The sequence below is a fragment of the Equus quagga genome, chromosome 8, assembly GCF_021613505.1.
Source record: "Equus quagga isolate Etosha38 chromosome 8, UCLA_HA_Equagga_1.0, whole genome shotgun sequence".
Taxonomy (NCBI): domain Eukaryota; kingdom Metazoa; phylum Chordata; class Mammalia; order Perissodactyla; family Equidae; genus Equus; species Equus quagga.
In genome coordinates, this window is record NC_060274.1 from 44213601 (window position 1) to 44237042 (window position 23442).

A 23442-nucleotide genomic window follows, 5' to 3' on the forward strand; every position below is an offset into this window, starting at 1 on the left:
AAAATTATTCAAAACTGTCATAATCACCCATTAACTGGCTAATTCTTTGCATCAACAAGTATTTGTTGTTCATCTTTGATGTGCCAGGCACCAAGAGGACAAACATTTTTGATGTAGTGCTAAAAGCCAGTGTTAAAGTTTACGTCTCATACTAGTCTAATTTAAACATACATACATATCTGTGTGTATATATCTAATTTTATCTATTATCTGCATGTGTGCGAAGTGTGAATGATTATATGTGGTTTGATGTGAGGAGAAGCATATTTTAAAATCAGACAAGATTTTAAGGATCACTTTGTATACTTCATTTACGCTTATTCCATGAACATTTCATAATCCTCTTCAATAATAGTTACTGAAAGGTTTAGCTTTTTACAAGTGTGGTGGGTGTGAAACCTCATTGTTAGATTAATTTGCACTTCCTCAATTGCTCATGAACTTGAGCACTTTCTCATATTTATTTGTTATGTAGGTCCCCAGTGGTATCCATTGTCCTTTTTTCTATAAGGTTGTCTGTGTTTCTGTTACTCATTGTGTAAGAGTTCTTCATACAATCGACTGGAAACTGATCCTTTGCACGTTTTACATTTTAAGTATTACCTTTCAATGGTACCTGATATTTTAACTTTGTTTTAAAAGTTTGTGTGTATAGAAGTTCTTGGTTTTGATGAAGTCAGTTTATCATTTTTTCTTTTGTTATTTCTTGCTTTTTGACTCTTAAATTCTTTGCTTTCTGAGGTTGTAAAGCTATTCCTCATATTTTCTTGTTAAGGGCTTATCTGTTACATTCATGTCTTTAATTTATATGGAGTTTATATTTGAATACATTGTATAGTAGAGAAATAGTTTGATTTTTTTTCTATCTAGAATTCCAATTTGCCTAATGATGTTTTCTCAGCAAAGTATCTTTTGTCCATCAGTTGGAAGCACTTCTTCAGTTATATGCCACGTTCTCACATATGCTGGGAACTCAGCCTTAATTTCTCTTGCTTTGTGATGCATACTAGTAAGCTGCGGCTCCTGACTGTTTTCCCAGTTCTTCATTTTCAGAATTATTTGGACTATTTGGGGAGCTTTACTACATATTATTTTTAGGATCATCTTATCAACCTCTATAAAGTGTCACAGTATTTGAATTTTGAATGAAAGTGCATCAAATTTATAATATAATTTGAGGAGGTTTGACATAGTTATGATGTTTTGTCTGTCTTATCCTTGACTATGGTATATATAAATATTCAGATCATTTAAAAAAGTAATTTAATAATATTTTTCAATTTTCTTTATAGAGTCCCTGCATATCTTTTGTAGATTTATTCATCCAGATGAATTTGTCTTCATCAGGAAGTAATTCATCTCTAAACTGCTTGTTTTTTAAATTTCTTCTTGTTAGATTGGCTATCCCATGGCTTGAGATTTTACTGGCTGACCTTGTGAGTTTGTTTATGTGTTTGCTTTTGCTCTCTCTTTCTATGTGTCGCCTACTATCTATCTATCTATCAGTTTTGTGAGTCCTTCCACTGTTTATCCTCTAGATCTCTGGTCCAGAGTCAGGTCTTATATTGACAGCTTCGAGTTCCCATCCTGCAGCCATATGGAGAATTTCCCATTTCCGGTGACCAGATAGCTTAGTCCTGGCCCTGCACCGCTGACCCAACCTGAAAGATGAGCGACTTTCCAGTTGCCAAAGCTCCAGGAAGCTTCTCTCAGCCTCCTTTTAGGAGAGTGGGGCTCTGCTCCAGACCCAGGTGTCACACACTGAACTTGATTTTAGCCCCTCTCTAGCCATACATGAGTGCTTTTGGTCCCCATTAGCTTTCAGGGGCCAAATTCCAGCTGCTTTAGATAATTCAGGTCCAGAACCCAGCAGGCAGTGGTTTGAGACCCTGCTTCCTGCATTCTCTTGTTTCTGATGCCCAGAGATGTTTATGTTTAGTGTGTTTTTCTCTTCCAGACACCAGTTACATAGCAATAAATGAATCAAATAAAAATCTATTAAACATTTTTGGATGTAGAGGAAGAACTATAAAGCATTGTGCCTACAATCCCCACTGGAATTTTAGCTGATTTTATGTTGCTCTTACAGATTAATTTGGAGAGAACTGACATTTTAATACTGCGTCTTCTCTTTCACAAACCTTGTATATTTTTCTCTTACTGAAATAAATATGATTCATTTTAAAACCTATTTTAATCAGTCTTCATTTCCTATCCAAAATACAATGCTTTCCCTGGTAATTAATGAAGCATTTGTCTCCCTTTTTCATGTTAATGATTCCAATACTCCTTGTTGCTTTCCTTAGAACTATCAACACAATGTTAAAAGACAGTGCATCTTGTTACTCACCTAAATGATAGTATTTCTATTTTATTAAATGTGATGGTTTGAAAATTATGTACATATTGTTATCTCATTAGTATTATTTTGCAATTTTATTTAAAATTCTTTAAGGAAAATCTCAAATTTATCATTTTAACATTTATGCAGATGAACATATTTTATAGTTCTTTTTCTTTTGACATATTCATATGATAAATAAAAGATTTCTGGTTATTGATCTGTCCTTACCTTTCCACAGTAAAATTTACTTTGTCATGAATTTAAATCTTTTTTATTTGCTGAATCTTGTATAGCATTTTAAATCTATGATACGAAAATTTTTTTTGCTGTTGAAAACTTTCATTTTTAATCATTACTATTACATTATTACTATTTTTTATTTTTGTTGTAATTTGAAAATTTATATTTTCTTAAAAACCTATTTACTTAATTTAAAATTTTTAACTACTTTTTCATAGTTGAAACTATTATCCTAAAATTTGTATTTTCTTTCTATCCCTATATCTGTATGCTTGTGATTATTTTTCTATAAAATTATCTTTATACTTTCTAGACTTTGGCTCTTGTGCTTTAAAAAGAATAAAAGATTGAATTTCTCCAGCAATTAAAATGTTTTTCATTTCCAAATTTATTAAAATTTGTCATTCTTGTTAATCTCTCCACCCTGCTTTTCTTACACTATTTTTATTGTTTTATTTCTCTCTTCTTGATTTGAATGATTTTTAAAGTCTTTTTCTTTAAATAAATTATCAAGTTGAGTCTTTAAATGTGCTTTTTTATACAGCTCTAACTTGATCATAAAACTTTAATAAGTGATATTATTGGTGTCATTGTTCTTTAAATGACATATATAATTTTAATTTAGCCTTTCAAAAATTTACATAGATTATTTCTGGATACTCAAAATCTTACGTTTCTTGGTTTAATATTTTTTTAAATTCCTTTTAAAAAATTGTTTATAAGTAACACATAGAAAAGAACATCTTAATGAATCTTCACAAGTGAATACAAGTTTATAATCTATACCTAGCTCAAGAAACGGCACAAGACCAGTACCCCTTAAGCCCTATCTAGCTGCTTCTCCCGCTTAAGGGTAACTGCTATCCTGATTGTTAAAATAGGTAGCTTAGTGTATTATTATAAGGCAAACACTTTTTTTATTGAAGTATAATTGACGTATAATATTGTAGTAGTTTCAGGTGTACAGCATAGCGATTCAACATTTATATACATTACAAAATAATTACCACCATATTAATAATTGTGTCACCATGCAACGTTATTATAATATTATTAATTATACTCCTTATACTGTACATTACATCCCCATGACTTATTTACCTTATAACTGGAAGTTTGTACTTTTTTTTTTTTTAAAGATTTTATTTTTTCCTTTTTCTCCCCAAAGCCCCCCAGTACATAGTTGTATATTCTTCGTTGTGGGTCCTTCTAGTTGTGGCATGTGGGACGCTGCCTCAGCATGGTTTGATGAGCAGTGCCATGTCCGTGCCCAGGATTCGAACCAACGAAACACCGGGCCGCCTGCAGCGGAGCGCACAGACTTAACCACTCGGCCACGGGGCCAGACCCTGGAAGTTTGTCCTTTTTAATCCCCTTCACTTATTTCACCCATCCCCCTAACCCCCTTCCCTCTAGTGACCACCAGTTGGTTCTTTGTATCTGTGAGTCTGTTTTGTTTTCTTTGTTCATTTGTTTTGTTTGGAGCATTTAGTCCATTTACATTTAAAGTAATTATTGATAGGTATGTACTTATTGCCATTTGTTAATTGTTTTCTGTTTTTGTAGTTCTTCTCTCTTCCTTTCTTCTCTTGCTTTCTTCCCTTGTGATTTGATGACTTTCTTTAGTGTTATGTTCGTATTCTTTTCTCCTTATTTTGGTCTATCTATTATTGGTTTTGGTCGTGGCTACCATAAGGTTCTTGTATATCAATCTTTGTATATAGCCCGTCTATTTCACTTAAGTTCAAGTGCTCTCTAAAAGTGCTACATTTTTACTCTCCTTCCCCATATTTTATGTTTTTGGTGTCATATTTTATGTTTTCTACTTTGCATATCTCCTAGCTAATTATTATAGATGTAGATGGTTTACTACTTTTGTCCTTTAACCTTCAAACTAGCTGTATAGATGGTTGATGCACTACCTTTACAATATGTGTGCCGTTACCAGTGAGATTTTTTCTAATTTCTTTTTAGTTTCTACTTATAGACTTTTCTTTTCCATTTAAAGTCCTTTTAATATTTCCTGTAAAGACAGTTTAGTGGTGATGAATTCTACAGGAGAACACTGGGGCAGGGCAATTCGTGCCAGCAAGGTAGATGGAAAGTGTCAGAAACAGTGCCTGAAGGGCCGGGTCACCTAGGTAGAAGAGTACAAAAACATGGCTCCCGCCAACGCTTCTGTCCCCAGAGAAAGTTTCAAGAGATCCCTGACCCTCTGGCACACAGCCTGAAATCAGTCAATGAATCTCCTTCATGTGTAACGCAGGCACTTTCCAAACTCCTGCCTCTGTCCTGGGACTCAGAGTGAGTCTGTGCATGCATCCTTTAAGAACAAAGTCTTTGTTTCCCACAGTCCTCCAGCTCTCCTGGATGTAAGCCCTTCTGGTTTTCAAAGCCAGACATTATAGGGACTTGCTTACTTGGTGTAGGTGCCCCAGGCTGGGGAGCCAGATGTGGGCCTCAGGCCCTTTGCTGATTCAGGAGGACCTCACAGTTGTGATATCCTTTCCGCCTGTGGGTCACTGCCCCGGGGTGCTGACTAGACTACATCTCTGCCCCTTCTACTCATCTTGATGTGACTTTTTCTTTATATTCTTAGCTGTGGAAAATCTGTTTTGCCAGTCTTCAGGTCATTTTCAAAGATGTTTGCTCTCTGTGTAGTTGTAGTTTTGATATGTGCACAGGAGGAGGAGAGCTAAGGATTTTTCCACTTAGCTGTTTTGATCTGACCTCAAAGGGTGACTCAGGTCAAGAAATAGAAGTTTGACAGCTAACCCAGGAGTCACTCTATGTGCCCCAGCTCAACCACACCCCTTCCATCCAAAAGATTCGATATGGCTTTATCACCCGTGAGTGTCTCTAGATACCACAGTTTAATCTTGCTCATTTATAAAAGCTAGATATGGCTTTTAAGTGTCTCAGTGTACAGGTTCCCTCTCTGTCTCTTTCTTTTCTTTACGGTCTATCTGTTGATCCTGAGCCATTGGACTTAGACAGAGAGCTGCCTGTAAACTTTGCTGATTGCACACAGATGATCAAATTTAACATGTTTTTCTGTCCTATTTCTTACAAATTGCAGCTGAATCCAGAGGCTTAATTATGCTCAGGTTCAAATTTAACAATTTTAACCACTTTATCATATAGTTAAAGTGCGTGATTTTGGCATGTCTAAGCAGGAGGTCATGATGTCTTCTTTCATCAAGGGGTGCGCTCTATCTGTCCTTCATTTTTTTTTTTTTTTGATGTTAGCAGTTTTGATGCCTAATACCTAGGTTCATGCATTAATTCACTGGAGATTGCCAAATGGTGATATTCTAACTCATCATTTTATTTTTGTGTACTAGCAGAAATAATTTTATAAGGAGTTACTTTCACAACATTTTATGTGGTGACCCAGATGTATAGTTCATGTGAAAAAGGACAGATGAATGCTTGTTTTTATTTATCCAGTTTTCAAGATGATCATTTAGTTACCAGTCATCCTCAGAGGTGAACAATTTGTTTGTTTTGGTTACATCATTCTGATAGATTTAGAAAGTATCATGAAGTTTACTTTGTGGTTATTTATCACTTTTACTTCTTAAGATCTCCTTTTTCCTTCCTCTCTCCATTTCCCGGTAGTCCATTTTCCTCATCTATATACTACAATAATGGCAACTTAAATGCTTGAATGAAGATTCAGTGAGAGCTCATATAAAAGTCACCTTGGCTGGTAATAGGTGTGGACTTCTCATTTGAGAAATATTCCTTTTCCTAACTTCAATGAAGAAAGTTGGAAACTTGCAGGAATATCTACCTTACTCCAAATGCTACGTGTTGAATCGTTATGCTGTCCATATTGGCTCTTAACTGTTATATCTATTGCTGTCTGGGGGCCAAGAATACAATTATACTTGGTTAGTCTATGTCAATTGATAAAAAGTCAATATTTGGAACTAATTATGTTCAAGAACAGAAAATAGAGAGAACATATCAGTTGAGTGAGTGTTGGAGGTACGTGTTATCTATCCTATTTAACATTCTGAAAGGGAATCCTGCTGTAGAGAAATGAAGCTCTGTCAAGTGTTGTGTTGTTGATTTTTCCTTGCAGCTATAGAAGTAAGAAGGTGTTTTTGTTGATTGGGTGGTGACTTTTTTCTAACTTCTCTATTTACAAGTACGTATAGACAAAAGTATGAGAATTTCCAAAGTAAAGAAAAATATATGGTTTATTTTTTATCCTGGGAGGACTGACTCCCTCTTGTATAATTCCATTCCATCATTTTAAAATAACTGGAAAATGAAATTCAAATAGCTGCTCTTGAAAGGAAGAATAAATTTGCATCCCCATAATGGTCTGCAAGTCCTTTATTATGCTACATATCTGTGTAATTAGTTTAATTATAACTTAATCACACTTGCATTAATTATATTTTTAACCTTGATTATTTGTAATGTTAATTGCACATTGGTATTCAAGGAATTAAATGGGTAATTAGAACACAATGGAATTTTTAACTACTTAGAGAGTTGGTACATACCTTCCTGCCATGAAGCTCATAACTTATTGCTACCTAATTGAAACATATTGATTCAGTCATTCACTATATTAAGCTTCCTTTTGTCTCTCCTTTGAGTTTATATTATCAGGAAGAGTGCTCTTTTCTTAATTTATTAATTTTTATGAATGCATATTCTCAAACTTGAGAATAAGCTATGTCTAAAGAATTCAGTTCAAAACTGACCATTATAATTTGGTTTAAAGTATCATGAGCTCCTGACATAATGACAGTGGTCACAAATTGAAAAAATGCAAGTCAAAAATCACATGCATGTTTCTTGGGCCAGTATAGTGTATACGTTTTGGAATTAGAGTGCACTTCATCAGAACATGTACTTCTCAGTTTGTCACTTTTCCCACCACACCATATAGCCTCACTACTGAAACCATCAGTTGTTCAGCTTGACTGTTTGGCTCTTGAAAACATTTGTGTTTGCAGCCCCTGACAAAATGAATGCTAATAATAATAGTCATAATTTATGGTGATTCTGCTTTTCCCCAAGCATTATGTTAGGGGCACGGCATTCTTGATCTCATATAACAATTGAAACAACCTTGGGAGTAGGATATTATCCTAACTTCGCTGATGAGGAATCTGAAATACAGAGGTTAAGTGGCATGCTGGAAGACAGACTTGTAGCAAGTGGCAGAAGATTTATATCCAAGTTTTCAACTCTAAATCTCATGCTCTGCCCCTTCTTCCAATTATTTGAGAGAAAAACAAACACAAAGAAACAACAATCTATAGAGATACAGCATAAAATATGAAAAAAAGGAGCAGTAAGAGATATATTATTTATAAAGACAGTTGACAGACACCAGAGCAAGCATATATTTTTGCAGTAAATGCTGTTGGGTTTGCCGATCCTTAAAAAATCAAAAGCTCAGAAGCTGGCCTTTTAAAAAAGCATTCCTTTTGTATGACACACAGCACAAAATTACAGTGAAAATTAAAAATAAATGTGTGACAATTAGGCAAATAAAATCAAAACAAAAATAAATATATTAACATCCAATAAATAGAATTTATGAAAAAGGCATATTTGAGGCAGAAATATTACACATTAATAAAATATACTCTTCTATATTAAGTCATTATGATCAAGAAATTCTAGTGTGAAATATAAAACATTAAAACATGTAAAACAAACTCTGTTGGAAAACTGGAAAGAATGACAGAAATATATTTGAATTAAGAAATCTTAACTCTTTACCCTTATTATCTGATAATTAAGTATAATACATACAGCATCATCAACACAAGGAATAAGGCTGTATATGATGCAAAGATCCTAAATTAAACACCTGATATTTATTAGGGAAGTATTAGAATAGTTCCCATTAAAACAAGAAACAAGAAATAACACTATCAACATTATTTGGCATTATTCTTGAATTTAAGTTCTGCTATATGACATAGTTAATAAATAATATGAATATTTATACTAACACTACTAATTTTATATTTTTAATATGATATATTTAAAATATCCATGGAGATCAATTAAGAAACAATTCAACAGAGGTGGCTGGATAAAAATTAAATATAAAAGACTCAAGAGCTTTCCTATGAACCAACAATAATCAATTAGAGTGTATAATAGGAAACACACTTAATTACAATAGCAAAAATGCATGTAAAGTACCTGTGAATAACCTTAGAAAAAAATATTTTGAACCTATATGATAAAATCTTGATAGCCTATGGAGCTGGCCTGGTGGCATAGTGGTTAAGTTCACCTGTTCCACTTTGGCAGCCTGAGGTTCGCTGGTTTGGATCCCAGGCATGGACCTATGCACCACTTATCAAGCCATGCTGTGGCAGGCATCCCAAATACAAAGTAGGGAAAGATGGGCATGGATGTTAGCTCAGGGCCAGTCTTCCTCAGCAAAAACAGGAGGATTGGTGGTAGATGTTAGCTCAGAGCTAATCTTCAAGAAAAAAATATAGATAACTTTTTTTGAGAATAATAAAGCATAATTGAATAAGTAGTGAGACATGCCATGTTTCTGGATGGAAAAGCTAAATAGTCAACATTATTCTTCTTTACCAAGTTTCGCAGATTTAATGTAATTCTAGCTGATATTGCAGAAAGTAGGAGGAGACTTCATACAGGAATTCTGAAGTTTATGTAGGTGAGTCTAGTCATGACATTTAAAAAACTTTTCTTTTTTACTTTTTTTTTGATGAGGAAGATTTACCCCTAGCTAAAATCTGTTGGCAATCTTCCTCTCTCTCTCTCTCTCTTTTTTTTTTTGCTTGAGGAAGATTAGCCATGAGCTAACATCTGTGCCAATCTTCCTCTCCTTTATAAGTGGAATGCCTCCACAGCATGGCTGATGAGTGGAGTGGGTCTGTGCCTGGGATCTGAACCAGTGAACCCAGGCTGCCTATGTGGAGTACACAGAACTTTAACCACTCAGCCACAGGGCCAGCCCCTAAGTCATGACATTTTTGACAAAGGAGAGTAGATAGATGATAGCTAATTGCTCAAACAGGTATCTCAATGCACTATATTTATTCTGGAATAAAATAATGCCTTTCTGATTGAATAGCTTAATCAATGTGGTAGAATAGAGTCAAATACAAAATAGACAGTATACAAATTTCGTATCAGTTTATAAAGGAAAAATAAGTTACCAATTCTTCCTGAGACCAATGTTTAATATTTTTCATAGAAAACTAGAAATAATCCAAGGAAATATCAACCTTCATTATTCAATAGGGAATTATTTCCGGATATTAGTATAAAATTATTAACACAAAATACAAATATGTTTAAATTTTAAGTTTTTAGTTAAGTGAAGACATTAAAATTGAAAGGCAAAAACAAGGATCAAATAAGACAAAGCGGAGATAGACATAATATGAAAAGTACTTACAAAGTCACTTGAAATAATATTTAATGACAGTTAAGGCCAAAGGCGAGAATGGCCTAAAAATGTGCTAATTACTAGATAAAGTTAACCACAGCTATTTGGTAAGTGCCTAACTGAGGCCACGGGAAGAAAGGGACTCCCCAGTTTCCATAAAAGAAGAAACTAACAAACCAGAGCAACTGTCGGGCTGCTGCCGTGGCTGCCTGAGAAGTGGACAGAGTGGCTGTGGTTTGTGACTTGGAGGCTTAGTTCTGAAGGTCCCCGAAGGTGCAAAAGATGTGGCTGCAGCTCTGCATAAGAGGAAACTTTGAACTGAAACCCTGCATAAATCTAGCATCATTGAAGGGCTGCATCCTTACTGACGCAGTGGGCTCTTGAAAACTCCTTACACTGGCCTAGAAAGAGGATAAGAAAACCTGTTGGTTTCTATTGCAGCTCAGAGTTTTAAAGGAAACATCTCCCCTGGAATTTTGAAACTCTGGGCTTCTACTCCCTATAGTTTCTAGATTTAACTATCTGTGGTCAAAGAACTGCATCTCTCCCTACCCACGAATGTCACCTAAAGACCAGCTCCAAGTTGATGGCACCCATGGGCACCTAGAAGAAGAAAACAAAATGTTTTTGAAGGATTGCTCCCACAACTGAGACTTTGTGGATTTTCATTTAAAAAAAAGTCCCACTAAAATGGAGTTTCCAATGAAACATTAAAAAAACACAGAGAAAATTATCCACTGTGGATATAAATTGATGGATATGACAAAGGAGAATTGGCATGGCAAGAATGTAATATAACAGAAGTACAACCTCAAAGGGAATGTACAAGATGAATGAAGCAATATAACATTACAAAAAAAGAACAGATTAAAAAAAACACTTTCTAAGATTGAAAAAACGGCATTGAAATTAAACAGAAAACGTAATTGTTGGGTTGAAAACAAATAATACACAGCTTATGAAAAATATTTGAAAGAGAAATTAAGAGAGATGACGGATAGAAGAAAAGATCTAATGCAGGTTTAACTCGATTTCTGAATGACAGAATAGAGACAGTGGAAAAGAGACACCATTTCAAGAAACAATAGCTAAGAATTTTCCACTATTAATAAAAGAGATCACTCTTTAGACTGAAACACACTCTGCTCCTCAAGCATAATAAATAATATATTCATACCTAGACATTTTGTAGTGAAACTGCAGAATTCCAAATACAAAGATCAACTAAAAAAAAGAAGAGAGAAAACACAGGTCATTATAGGAGTAAAATTAGACTTGTGCCTGTTCAAAATAGTTGCTACTAGCCAGTTATGGCTATTAAGCTTCAATTTAAATAAATTAAATTAAATTATAAGTTTAATTTCTCAACAACTGTAGTGACATTTCCAGAGCTTAACCGAGTCTGCTGCTGCAGGCAGCACAGATGTAGGACATTCCCATGATTGCAGGAAGTTTAATTGGATAGTGCTGAATGAAACCAAAGGCCTCCTTCTTAGCAGAATGAATATAAACAGAAATAGTGGAACAATAGCATGAATAAAAACCTGGAAGGAAACATTGGTAGGTCAACAGCTGTTCTATCTAGGAAGGGAATTATAGACGATTTTTATGTGTTCCTTATTCCTTCCTGGGTTTCCAAATCTTGCATCATGATCATGTGTTAAATTGTCAGGTGATTAAATAATAAACAACAGAAAATCTCTTTTTAGACACAGGGCTTTCTCTTTGTATTTCAGACCAGCATTTTTGAAGCCTGCTCCATTTAAATGTACACAATTGGGATAGACCTATTTTCTTCTTTTTAGGAGTTTAGTTTCCTCCTGTCTTAAATGATCACTATCAGAGAATTCATGTGAGCAATAACTATCAAGTGCTATAACACCATCAAATTGCTAAGTGTTCTGGCTATAGCACTTAGAAACTTACATACAGACTACTCTGCTACATTTAAACCACTGCAGTACCAATATAAAAAAAAGACATTGAACTCATTTATTGCTTATAAAATCTCTGTGTTCCTTTAGACTAACATGGATCGTAAATTACAGTAATTTAAATCATCTTCCCAACTAAGAATTACTTGAAAATTTATTTCTCTCTCATTTTAAATTAAATGGCAATTAACAACACTGATGTAGAGTTAGGAAACAATGAAGGGAAATCCTTTATAATCTTACATCAAAGTGATTTTTATTCTTGTAGTCCCCAGTTTTGAGAAAAAAATCTATCTATATATCTATCTACACATATACATATCAATACATACATAAATACATAGTTGCAATAATAGTATAATTTTTCCTTCATTCCTCCCAGTTTTTGGTTTATGTCGTATCAGAAGAGTTTTTCAGTACTGCAGCATAGACTTCATATTAATGCCTGCCTTATTTTCCATTGGCTTTCTCCACCAGCATGTCCTGAGCCATTGCTATATCACACAGTTATATTCTTACTATTCTTACCTGAATTTTCCTTTCCTAGCTCTAGCAGTCTTATTCTATAAGAGAAAATGGTGCCTCTTCTGTGGTGTGGCTAAGATATGACCGAAGGTGCACACCGGAAGAAAGCATCCATACTTAGCCGTCAACACTGACTTTGGTGGACACAATGCAGATTGCCACTGCACGTTAGTGGTGTTTCCAGGAGTTACGCAGTACCTTCTGCCTCAAGCTTCCCTAGGGAGCACCAGGATGTGTATGTGAAGATACGTTCTTAATCTCAGACTGAAGATGCTTAGTTCTGTGTATGTGCTACCGGTCATGACTGCTAACATATTACCTTAGATCTGGTCTGTCATTCAGGATATCTTTCTAACCCGAGACCAGCAAGGCTAATGCACAACAAGAGCTGAGAATGTGATTCTTTTTAATGGAAAATACTTTCAGTATGTAAAGAACTGCTGACTTCTCATACATACTGTGTAGTGTAATTTATTATTTCTTGTTGGGACTTCATCCTATACCAACAAATCTCATTCTACACTCCTATACGGATGTGCCAGTATAATTAAATCATCTTGGGTAATCTATTTGTTTCATTACAAAGGGGTATTAGAAAAACTCTGAACGTCCCCTGGCAGAGATGGGTCCCTAAGCATTTTGTTAATTAAGGGATAATGTTCACTGAAGAGGAATATTGGAAGCAATTGCTTCCTTTCCAAGACATTTAAATATGAAAGCCAAGCTGAGGTCTTTGTAGATTTAGAATATGTCTTTGCTAAGGCTATGCTAACATAGAACTATACTGTCTTTAATAAATAAAATAAGCTGCTGGGGGTTGGGAGTTGTAGGAACACCAACGGGAGACATTTGATTTTCTTTGTCCAAAGATTTTTAAATTTCAAAAGCCATCTCAAACTTATAGCTTATATATTGAGCTGTATAAGAGTTCAGATATGAGCTTCTAATGTTAAAATCAGAGTGAATATATTGCCTAAGCTCATTTGCCTTCCATAAAATGCCCCCCAGTGAATGCTTGTCTCCACTGCAGGTGCCCTTCCCGCATGGTAACTAAGCATCTTCAACATTGTGCAGGGTCTGTTCCTCCCTTGGCAGAGCTTCTGTATTCCCCGCATGCCCCTTTTGCCTATGAGCTCTAATTGTCCATTAATATCAAGCACAAACAAGTTCACTGCCTGCCATGGGGAAGATAGGATTATTCTCAATCGTATCCTAAGACTTGTTTCAAATTGACCATCTCTCTATTAAAATATCCCGTTACACTGTGTTTCATTTTTCATTGGTAAATTTGTTGGATTATGAGGTCTCTGAAGATGTACATAGTATTTTCTCAATAAATGATTCAACAGGTGAAGAAACTGAGGCCAGAGTGTTGAAAGGACTTGTCTTGGTCAGATAGTTTGAAGTTAGTGGTAACTGTCTTCTAATTCTACCACTTGTTCCCTCCTCACTTCTCCTTAACATTCATGGAAACAACTAAAAGAAAAATGCCAGATATGGGGGGGATGATGATCAGGCTTGCTCAGTTCTGGCCTTGAGAGGAGCGTGTTAAGATTGGTTAATAGTGGTCATTTACCTGGTATACCTGTGGCCAAAGAATCCTAACCTGTTTAAAAGTCATTATTTAGCTCTTATGCTGATTCTAAAGACTTTTGGCTCCTCACATGAATTATTACTTATAAATATGCCTGCTTCCTAAACTTATATTTCACATGTCATTTACAAGATTAATTTTCAAAATATTCTAACCAAAACAACATAATTAAATATGACTTGGTGAGAGAAAAATAATTGAAAAAATTTTTGCCGACTTAAAAGTATAAGTAGTCATCATATTTTCCATTTCTGAATTGATCATACAGTCCATACAGACACAACTATGTGAATGGACACGACTCATATGACTTCTGGATTAATTGAGTATCTAACTAGTCATGTAGGTGAAATAAAATTATAACTTTTGAGATTTATTAAAATAGTTACTAAAGTTATTATAAAGTGCTTTGAATCTCCAAAGTATCGCCCTTGTATCTTTACTGCATAAAATAGATATTTAGTCTATTTGTTATGTATATTGCATGTATAAACCTCGATTTCGAGCGTGGCGGATCATTCATGGGTCAGAGATCTATGGCATCGTGGTTTGAGAGCTTGAGCTGGGGACCAAACTCTCTTGGTCTAAATTATGGTTTCACCACTGTCTGGCTATGTAAACTGGGCTAAGTTGTTTATCTTTGTTAGACATCAGTTTGCTAATCTTTAAAATGAAAACAAAGCAGATTGAGATAATGTACCTCAAGGGTCTATGTGAAAGTTAAATGAGATAACCTGTGTCTGACATGTAATGAGCACTGAATAAATTTTGCCATCCTTTTTATTGTTCACGTTGAAATTTTGACCTTGAGATGTCTAGGAAAAAAGGAGAATATTGTCTCCTGGTAGGTGTTGGTTAACTTGGTTAAGAGAACTTTTATTCTGTCTCCTCCACCCCTCAAGTTCACAATTAGATGGAGTGTAGCTGACATTTCTGTACCATGCCTGACACAAAATGTCTGAGTATTAATTTTCGTAGAAAATCCAGCTTTTCATGTACTTTCTTTTGTTTCAAACACTTTGTAGATTTTTTCTTTTTATCTTTCAACAACAAATCCTTTGACGTAGTTTTTTTTTTGTGGTTATTTGTTTTTCCTTTTGCAGTGGATGACACCACAGGTTCAATAACTCTGTGTGTGTGTGTGTGTGTGTGTATACATACGTACTAGTTTGGTAGGTTGGCCATAACGAAATACCACAGACTGAGTGGCCTAAGCAATAGGAATTAATTTTCTCCCAGTTCTGGAGATGAGAAGTCCAAGATGAAGGCGTCAGCAGGGTTGGTTTCTCCTGGGGCCTCTGTCCTTGGCTGCGGATGGCTGCCCTCTCTCTCTTCTTAGAAGGGCACCAGTCCTGTTGGATTAGGGTTCCACCCCTATGACCGCATTTAACCTACAGTACCTCCTTAAAAGTCCCCTCTTCGAATACAGTCTACAGTCACATTGTGAGGCACTGGGGGTTAGGATTTCACGCTTTGTACCTTGGGATGAATCATCAATGCTGTGTGGCCTCTCTGCTGTATCAGCGTTCACTACCTGGCATCCTATGGGGTTTTATTCAATCACAGATGGGAATAATAAAGGCTGTCAAATGAAAAAGATTCTTCCTTCTTCCTCTTCTCTCCCTGTCCTTCTCCATCCATTCCACCATTCCTTCCTTCCTTCTTTCCTTCCTTCCTCCTCTTTTCTAAAATAGTTAAGAAGCTGGTCGAGTGTGTACCACACAGAAATCCATGTCCACTGGGAAGTAAAACGTGCTGCCCTTTCCCTCTTTTTATGCTTCGACATACTCACGCTACATTTCACGTTGTCACTTCAGGGTGGGTAATTTTCATGAGCATTTCAGCTTTCCTCTGTGTCAAACCTGGCTGAATGAACGCAGAAACTCATAAACCTACTGCAATGCGGCCGTGAAGGACAGAGCCCCAGTCTGTGGGCTGTTCTGATCAAAGTGCAGAAGCTGCAACAGCAGAGCTGGGCACCCTTCTAGGATACTGTGCCCACGTATATCGTTCTTCACAGCCATGCTCTGCAGCAGGAACACTGAACTAGCGAGGCAAAAATGCATCTGAAAGAAAACAAATAATGTAATTATAAATACTTCCAAAGAACTACAAAAACAAGCACACTAAAAATACACTCTTTTTTGTTTAACAACCGTATAGGAGCAATTAACATTATCAACAAGCTAAATTCCAAGATAACCCTATATGATTAGGGATGAGATGACTTCAGAGAGTTCTTCTTTTCTAGTTATTCAAATGTTTTAATCTCTACCAAGTGTGATTAATTTATGACTCTAGGGTCATGACAGGAAAGCCTTCCTCACCTAAAGAGGGATATTCACCTAAGACAAAAATTCCACTGCTTTGCTGTTTTGTTTATACCTAAGTCCTTATAGAGCTGTATCTTATTCAGAGATAAGTGAGAGAGAATTTAAATTCGAATTAAAGAAAAGGTTATCCACTTACCCCAATAGTATTTATTGGATAGTCTATTGATTTGAAATGACCCATTTACCATTTAATAAATTATTAAATATGTTTATATATACTTGATATGTTTGTATGCTTTTAATTTTGCATTTGTTTGCATTTTCTGGCACAACTTCTACCCTATTTTTTTAAACTATGGTTTTATAATATATTTTACTACCAAAGCAAGTCCCTTCATCATTGACTATCAGAATTTTCCTATTGTGAAATATGTATATAGATACAAATAATTGTAAAACATTGAAAAGATTATAATGTTGAGCCTCTTCATTCAGGGCTATTGTCGCCTTTCCACTTATTGCAGTTTTCTATAATGTTCTTCATTAAATTTTAATATATTCTACACATTTCTTGTTATGGCTACTCCTTCATATTTTACGTAATTTTATAGTGAATCGAATTTACCTTCTCCTATATTTTTAGTTGACTAACCTTGATATATAAGGAAACTATTTAATACTGTTTTTAAAGTTGTGACCAACCATATTGTTGAATTATTTTATTTGATCTAATATTTTCTTAGTTAAATATCTCCACTTTTCTTGTTAGACAAAAATATTATTTCCTAATTTCTAATATTTATGTCTTTATATATTTTTCCTTATTTTATTTGATTGCATTTACTTGAACTTCTAGAGTTCTGCTTAAACCTGCAGTGGTGATATTTATCTTTCACTAAGCACTCTCTTTCTATGAATATTTTGGTCAGGAGTGAATGCTGCTTTTATCTGATATTCTAAATCATGAATATCGGTGATTTTTCTTTCATCTTTCAAGCAATCTTATTTTCATATATTTTTTAAAGGAATACATACATAGTGGTTAACTCATTATTCAGTATTATGCTATTATGATTATATAAATATTATTCACAGCTGAGTCCTGAAATGCCATGACATTTTCTTTCTTGTACAGTTTATTAGCTTTGTTCATTTGATTTGTTTTCTGTGAATTATCCATTTTTTACAATCTATTCAAGCCTATCAATTAGTCTTTCGATTTCATCTTCTTGAAGATGTCATGTCTCTCTAGAACCTTCTATTCCAACCTGTGGCAGTCTCGCTTCAGACATGCTACTCAGCTGTTGTCTTGTACCTTGTGTCACTTTCATTGTCACTCTGCAATACGTTTTCTCCTCTCTTTTATTGGACTCTTGCTGCCTGTTTCCATGGCATCCCTTGTCTTGGTTTGTATTGTTTTGTTTATTTAGCTATTTTTTTGAGAACATCCTCCAGAAATTTTCCTTTTTCTGTCTTCACTTTTGTTTGATAGTTTGGCTGGGTAGAGAATTCTAGGTTGGAAATCATATTCCCTCAGAATTTTGGATCCATTTCTCCACAATATTTTCTAGGACTTATGGATGATTTTGAGAAATCCAGTGCCATTATAACTTTATTTTTGGAGTGATCTTTTTTTTTATTCAAGTTTTTGGGTTCTCTTTCTTCCTTTAGTTTGAAATTTCATGATGATTTGTGCTTTGGCATGAACCTTCTCTTTTTTAAAAAATTATAATTCTGCTTAGAGTCCTATGAATCCTTTTAATGTGTAAGCATGCTTCCTTTGATACTAAGAAATTGTCTTGATTTTTTTTTTTTTATATTTTTCTCACAAGTGTTCTCTCTATTATCTCTTTCTTGGTTTCTTATTATTCAGTTGCTGTGTTACCTAGAATCCAGCACTTTTTTCTTCTGTTTTCAATGTTTTTCTTCTGCTTCCACTTTCTAGGAGATTTTCTCAACTTTACCCTTCAACCTTACTGAGTGTTTTATTTTAGTCATTTTTTTTTTTTTACATTTTCAAGAGCTCTTTGTTTTCTCTAGTTATCTTTTTTATAAAACATAGCATCCTACTTTTTTCATAAATGTAATATCTATCTCCAAAAACATTGAAATTCTTTTCTTTTAAAATTGTCTCTCTGCATTGTCTCTGATACTTACAAGTCCCTGTTTCCCTTTTTTCTCTTGGTTGTGGTTTATGCTGTTCGTTACACATATTTCCTTCAAATAACAAATGGTCCTTGGCTATTCTCTCATACTTTATATTCGAACTTAAAAACATTAATGGAAACTCTACATGGTGAGAATTCTGCTCATCATTGCTGTTGATAAACATCAACTTAATGAAAAGATCACCTTTTTTAAGATAAGTAAAACAACATCCTCTAAAAATAACATTGGACACTGGAAAGAGGGCAATATCCAGAAAATTCAGCAAGAGTGTGTGTTTAAAAAGTTCTGGAAAGATGTAGGAAATATCTATATGGCCAGGACTTCTATAAACTCTACATTAACTGGGCTTCACTGTAGGGTGAGATATTATTTTCATGTAGTTGGGGAAGCAGCAAAAGTAAAATGTATGTTTAATCTCCATCTTTAATTGCATGTTTAGATTTATTGACAATAAACCGCCTTTTCAATGCCACTGTAATCCCATTAGATCATGTTGTATTTCTCTGAATTTTTCAAAAGCTTGAATTACCAGAATCAATAGTGACACAACTTTTCAATTCCAGACGCTTAAGTCTAAGGATCACCAGATCTGTCTTTTCCCTCTTCAGTCTTGATCATACATTCTGGGATTTTAGATTCAAATTGTTGTCATTAAATTTTTGCATTGTTCTTTCTCTCTTTTTAAAGAAAGAGATGCATGTGTGTGGCAGGTATCATTTATTTAGCTATATGTCTCTTTTAATTTGTTTCAGTACTACCAGCTTTTTCATTCATTTTAATAAATGCTTAATTCTCAATTTGGCAAAATTCATCCTCTATTTAGATTTTTTTTCTTTTTCTTTTTTACTGAAGCAGTGGGGAGATGTATGTTCTGATTTCTCAAATATCAGAGAGTTGCTTTCAGTTGCTTTCACCTGTGAAAGACAACTTGGGTGTACAAGTCATTCTTAGGTCAGACATTTTTCTCCACAGCTTCTGGGTCTTGCTCTATTGTCTTCTGGCAGTCAGCCTCGCTTTGCTTTTTGTTCAGATATTCATATGTTACATTTTCTTTCCTCGGCAATTAACTAAAAAAGCAAGAAAACAAAACCCATTAAGTGTTTTTCAGAATTGTCAATGCTTCATAGTATTTTTATTTATTTATTTTTGGTATTTTCAGCCTGCATTCATTCATTTTTTATTAAATTCAAGAAAAGAATTTTGGTTTCCTGGCAGCCCTTCCATATTTTAACCTATTACCTGTTGTTCTCATTCTGGGAGATGTTTTATTTCATTCTGATGCTGTTTTATCTCAGCCAGTTCTCTCCATGGGCTTTGTGTTTCTCCTTCACTGAGGCTGCTTCATCTCACATTCTACTAGGAAGGTCTGCATGTTTCCTGAATTTTTCAGACACATACTCTTGTTGAATTTTCTGCATATTGTCACTTTTCTACCATTCAACATTAATTTTGCAGGATATTGTTTTACTTATCTTAGAAAAGGTGAACTCTTTATTAAGCTGATGTTTATCAAGAGCAATGATGAGCAGAATTTTCTGCTCACGTTGGTGCTGGATGTATACTGAATTCAGAAATACAATCAGAGGTCAGGTGGAGATGCGCAGCTCCCAGTTCCATATTGGTTTCCAGCAGGATTTTACCTTTTGTCCATCCTTTCTATTGAGGTGGCACTGTTTCTCGCCTTCACTGGCTTTTCCTACAGCTTTCTGATCCAGTGTAGAACACAAAAGCAGCCCTGTCTTCCTGTTGGTAATTTACGTATATGGGGAGAGGGGTGGATATAAGCTTCACCTACCTTTTTTTACACATATTCTCTTTTATGACTCAAATCTTTATATGATCTGAACTAAAGTTTTTTCATAGTTTTTTTTAAATCCAATTCCTTCTATCTTATAAATATGAAGATGCTTTCTAAGATTATTAGATTATATTTCTATGTGATAAGTTTTTGTTTAATTCTATGGACATTTAGAGAAAGATTAGAGATGTAATTTTGAGCTGCAAGTTAGAGAGCTCTGGTTTTGGTTAATAACTCTGACAACAAGGTAGAGTGTGAATTAATAGAGTGGGCAGAGAACTTTTTTGTTGTTTTTTTCTCAGAGATCTAGGAAAGGTTCAGTGGGTAACTAAACCAGGAGAGAAGAAATGAGGAGTTAAGTAAGAGGAAAGGAAATACACTAGATTATTTTTGGTAGTGTAGCGCCATAAAATTTAAACAAGGTCATTGAAAAAAGTGGAGTCAATATGATTTTGATGTTGAGAAGTTTGATTCAGCATTTTCTGAAGAATGAAGTGTTAATAGTAGGGAATATGAAAAAGGAACTACTGGAGGGAGAAGATGCTGTCTTATTTTTCTTTTTCGTTACATATTGAATCTATTTTCCCTGAAGTATGTTCTTTTCTTTTAAAGGGTCTAATGCACCATGATTCATGCTCTTTTTCCTTTTTCTTCCTAGACACACTGTAGAAGACACATATACATCCTGAGACTAACAGGGCTAAAGTTGTGACTTTGATATAATTTGTTACCTTTGAGTATGGTGGATGATTACCAAAATTGTTTAGCATAAATAGTAAACATTTGGTGTCATCATCTGGGATGACCCTCGTCTACTGTCATTTCCACAGGGGTAATGATTCTTTTTCTCTTTGAGCTGTTACGTGCATCATAAAAGAGTGGCTTTTAAAGGCTGTGGGCTTTGTATGAATACTACTTTTGTCTAAAATATCAGTTTCCTTTTTTCAGTTCTTTATCAGACAAATATTTTTTGTGATGTTGCTTTAACATTTGGCATTATCATTTTAAATATTATTAAATATGCAATGCATGCGCATGGTAAATGTATTCAGAGACCCCATTTCTCCCAGTGGTCCAGTTCTTCCCTCCAGAGGCTTCTCCTTCAGCTTTGTCACCTTCTGTGTGTAGATCTGTGTGCCTGGGTGAGGGGAGGCACAGGGCTCACTCTTCAGCATTTTCTTTTCATCTTCTGAAAGGGTAATTGGTCTTTGTGTCGATTGCCAGTCTGTGGATCGGGCTGGGTCATTTACATTTCCTGGAAAAGAATTTCATCCAAGTGTAAATTTACTTGCTTTGATTTGGGCACAGTAATGTCTTCGTACTGTTTTAATTTCTTCCATATATGTAATGCCTCCATTTTTATTTCGCATTTTTAGCTTTGTGATTTTTACCTTTTTTAAGAGGAACTGCTCATTTGTCTATGTTTTTTCATGGAACCAGCTATTTATTTGTTCTACAATTTTTTTTTTGTTTTTTTAATTATTTAATTTCTACTTTATCTTCATCCTTTCCTCTACTATTCCTAGATGTCCTTTTAGTTTTCTTCTATTTTACTATGACACGGAATTAACGCATTCTAATTATTTCTTCTCTGTTACTGAAAAAATTTAAATCCATGCATTTTCTTCTGACCATTGTTATGGATAACATTCCACATGGCTTCATTTTTATTTTCCAGATAGTTTGTGAGATTGTTTGACTTTTCTTTTCACAAAGAACTTCTATCTTGAAATTCCAAAATGGTATGGTGTTTTGTTTTCTACTGGTTTTATTTCATGGCAACAGGAAAATTTCATATGTCATATTTCTTCTTTTTTGGATGTTTCTCTGCTAAGGTATAGCCAGTTTCAACACATGGATCCTGTGAATGCTTACATCCTAATGTGACAGTGCTGATGACGTGGTGACACCTTCTTTCTTGGTGTCTGCCTGTTCCTTGTCTCTGTTTACCCTTGTATTGTCTACTTTTCCAATTCGCCCTGGGACGTGACTCTCAGACAGCACTGAGTTAGGTTTTTGCCTGTGGTTTTATGTAAGAGTCTTTTGCTTGAATAGTTGAGTTTATCCATATTTATTTATTGCTGGAGAAATTATTTTATCCTTAGTGCTGTCATCTCATTTTATACTATGCTTTCTAATTTAATACTACTCCCTTTGTTTAATTATTTCTCTATATGGTCTAGTTTTTCATTGTTGTTCTTGGTGACAGCTTGTTCTTGTTTTCTTCATGGCCCCATGTTTCTTCTGGTAATTTGGAAGATTTTTAGACTGTTTTTACGTTCTCTGTCTTCCTCTACAACTAAAACTCCATATAATGCCTAACTTCTTACTTCTTTATAGGGACTATATTAACTCCTCAATGCAAACGATAGCAAAATTTGTTTATTCCCAATTCCACATTTCATTCCCCTCTCTTCTTTTTAAACTGATCTTCTCTTTCCCTCTTTTTACCCCAAGCATTTTTGAGAAAGACAATATGGCGACATTGATCTAGTAGTGAGAGCTGGATTCTGGGCACAGGTTCTGGGGTGAACTGTCAGTCCTTTACTGGCATCTCCATGTAGGGCAGTGGAATTCTTCTGTATGGACCTTAATTCTGTCCCCTAAATTTATAAAATAATGACAACCTCGAATTCTTCATAGTTTTTTACTTTTGAGGAAAAATACATTAGAATTTCTGAAAGGCTCTGAAAACTTTGAACACTGCTATAAAATTGAGGCATTATCATCCCATGGCTACTGTTTATCAACAGCTTATTAACAATAGAAAACTGAAGCTATCTTGCTGATAGTTTTATTTGCAATTTGTTATTTTTATGATAGTGATTCTTAGTAGATTTTGAGATATGACAAGTAAAATAACCTACACTTCTAACACAGGGATTTTTTTTTTAAATCTCACTGAGAAAATAAGAACTCTAGTGAATTTGCCTGCCTCTGATTAAATATTCAAAATATCAAGTAGGTAGAGAATATTTGTACTAACATTCTCAATCTGTCAACTTCTTATAAATGGATAGTTTTTATCTTTTTTATATTAAGATTCCTTACATTATATAAAATCAAAGATACTCAACATTAGAGTAATTTGAAATGATTAAAGTTATCAAACTCTTCCTGACAATATCTATTATGGCATTATTGATGTATT

The 23442-nt window shown here is 34.6% G+C and overlaps 1 protein-coding gene across 1 annotated transcript in view; it reads left to right on the forward strand.

Annotated features, from left to right (window-relative positions):
* ABCA13 (ATP binding cassette subfamily A member 13) overlaps positions 1-23442 on the forward strand; it is a 407666-nt gene that overhangs the window by 322659 nt on the left and 61565 nt on the right. The window lies entirely within an intron of this gene.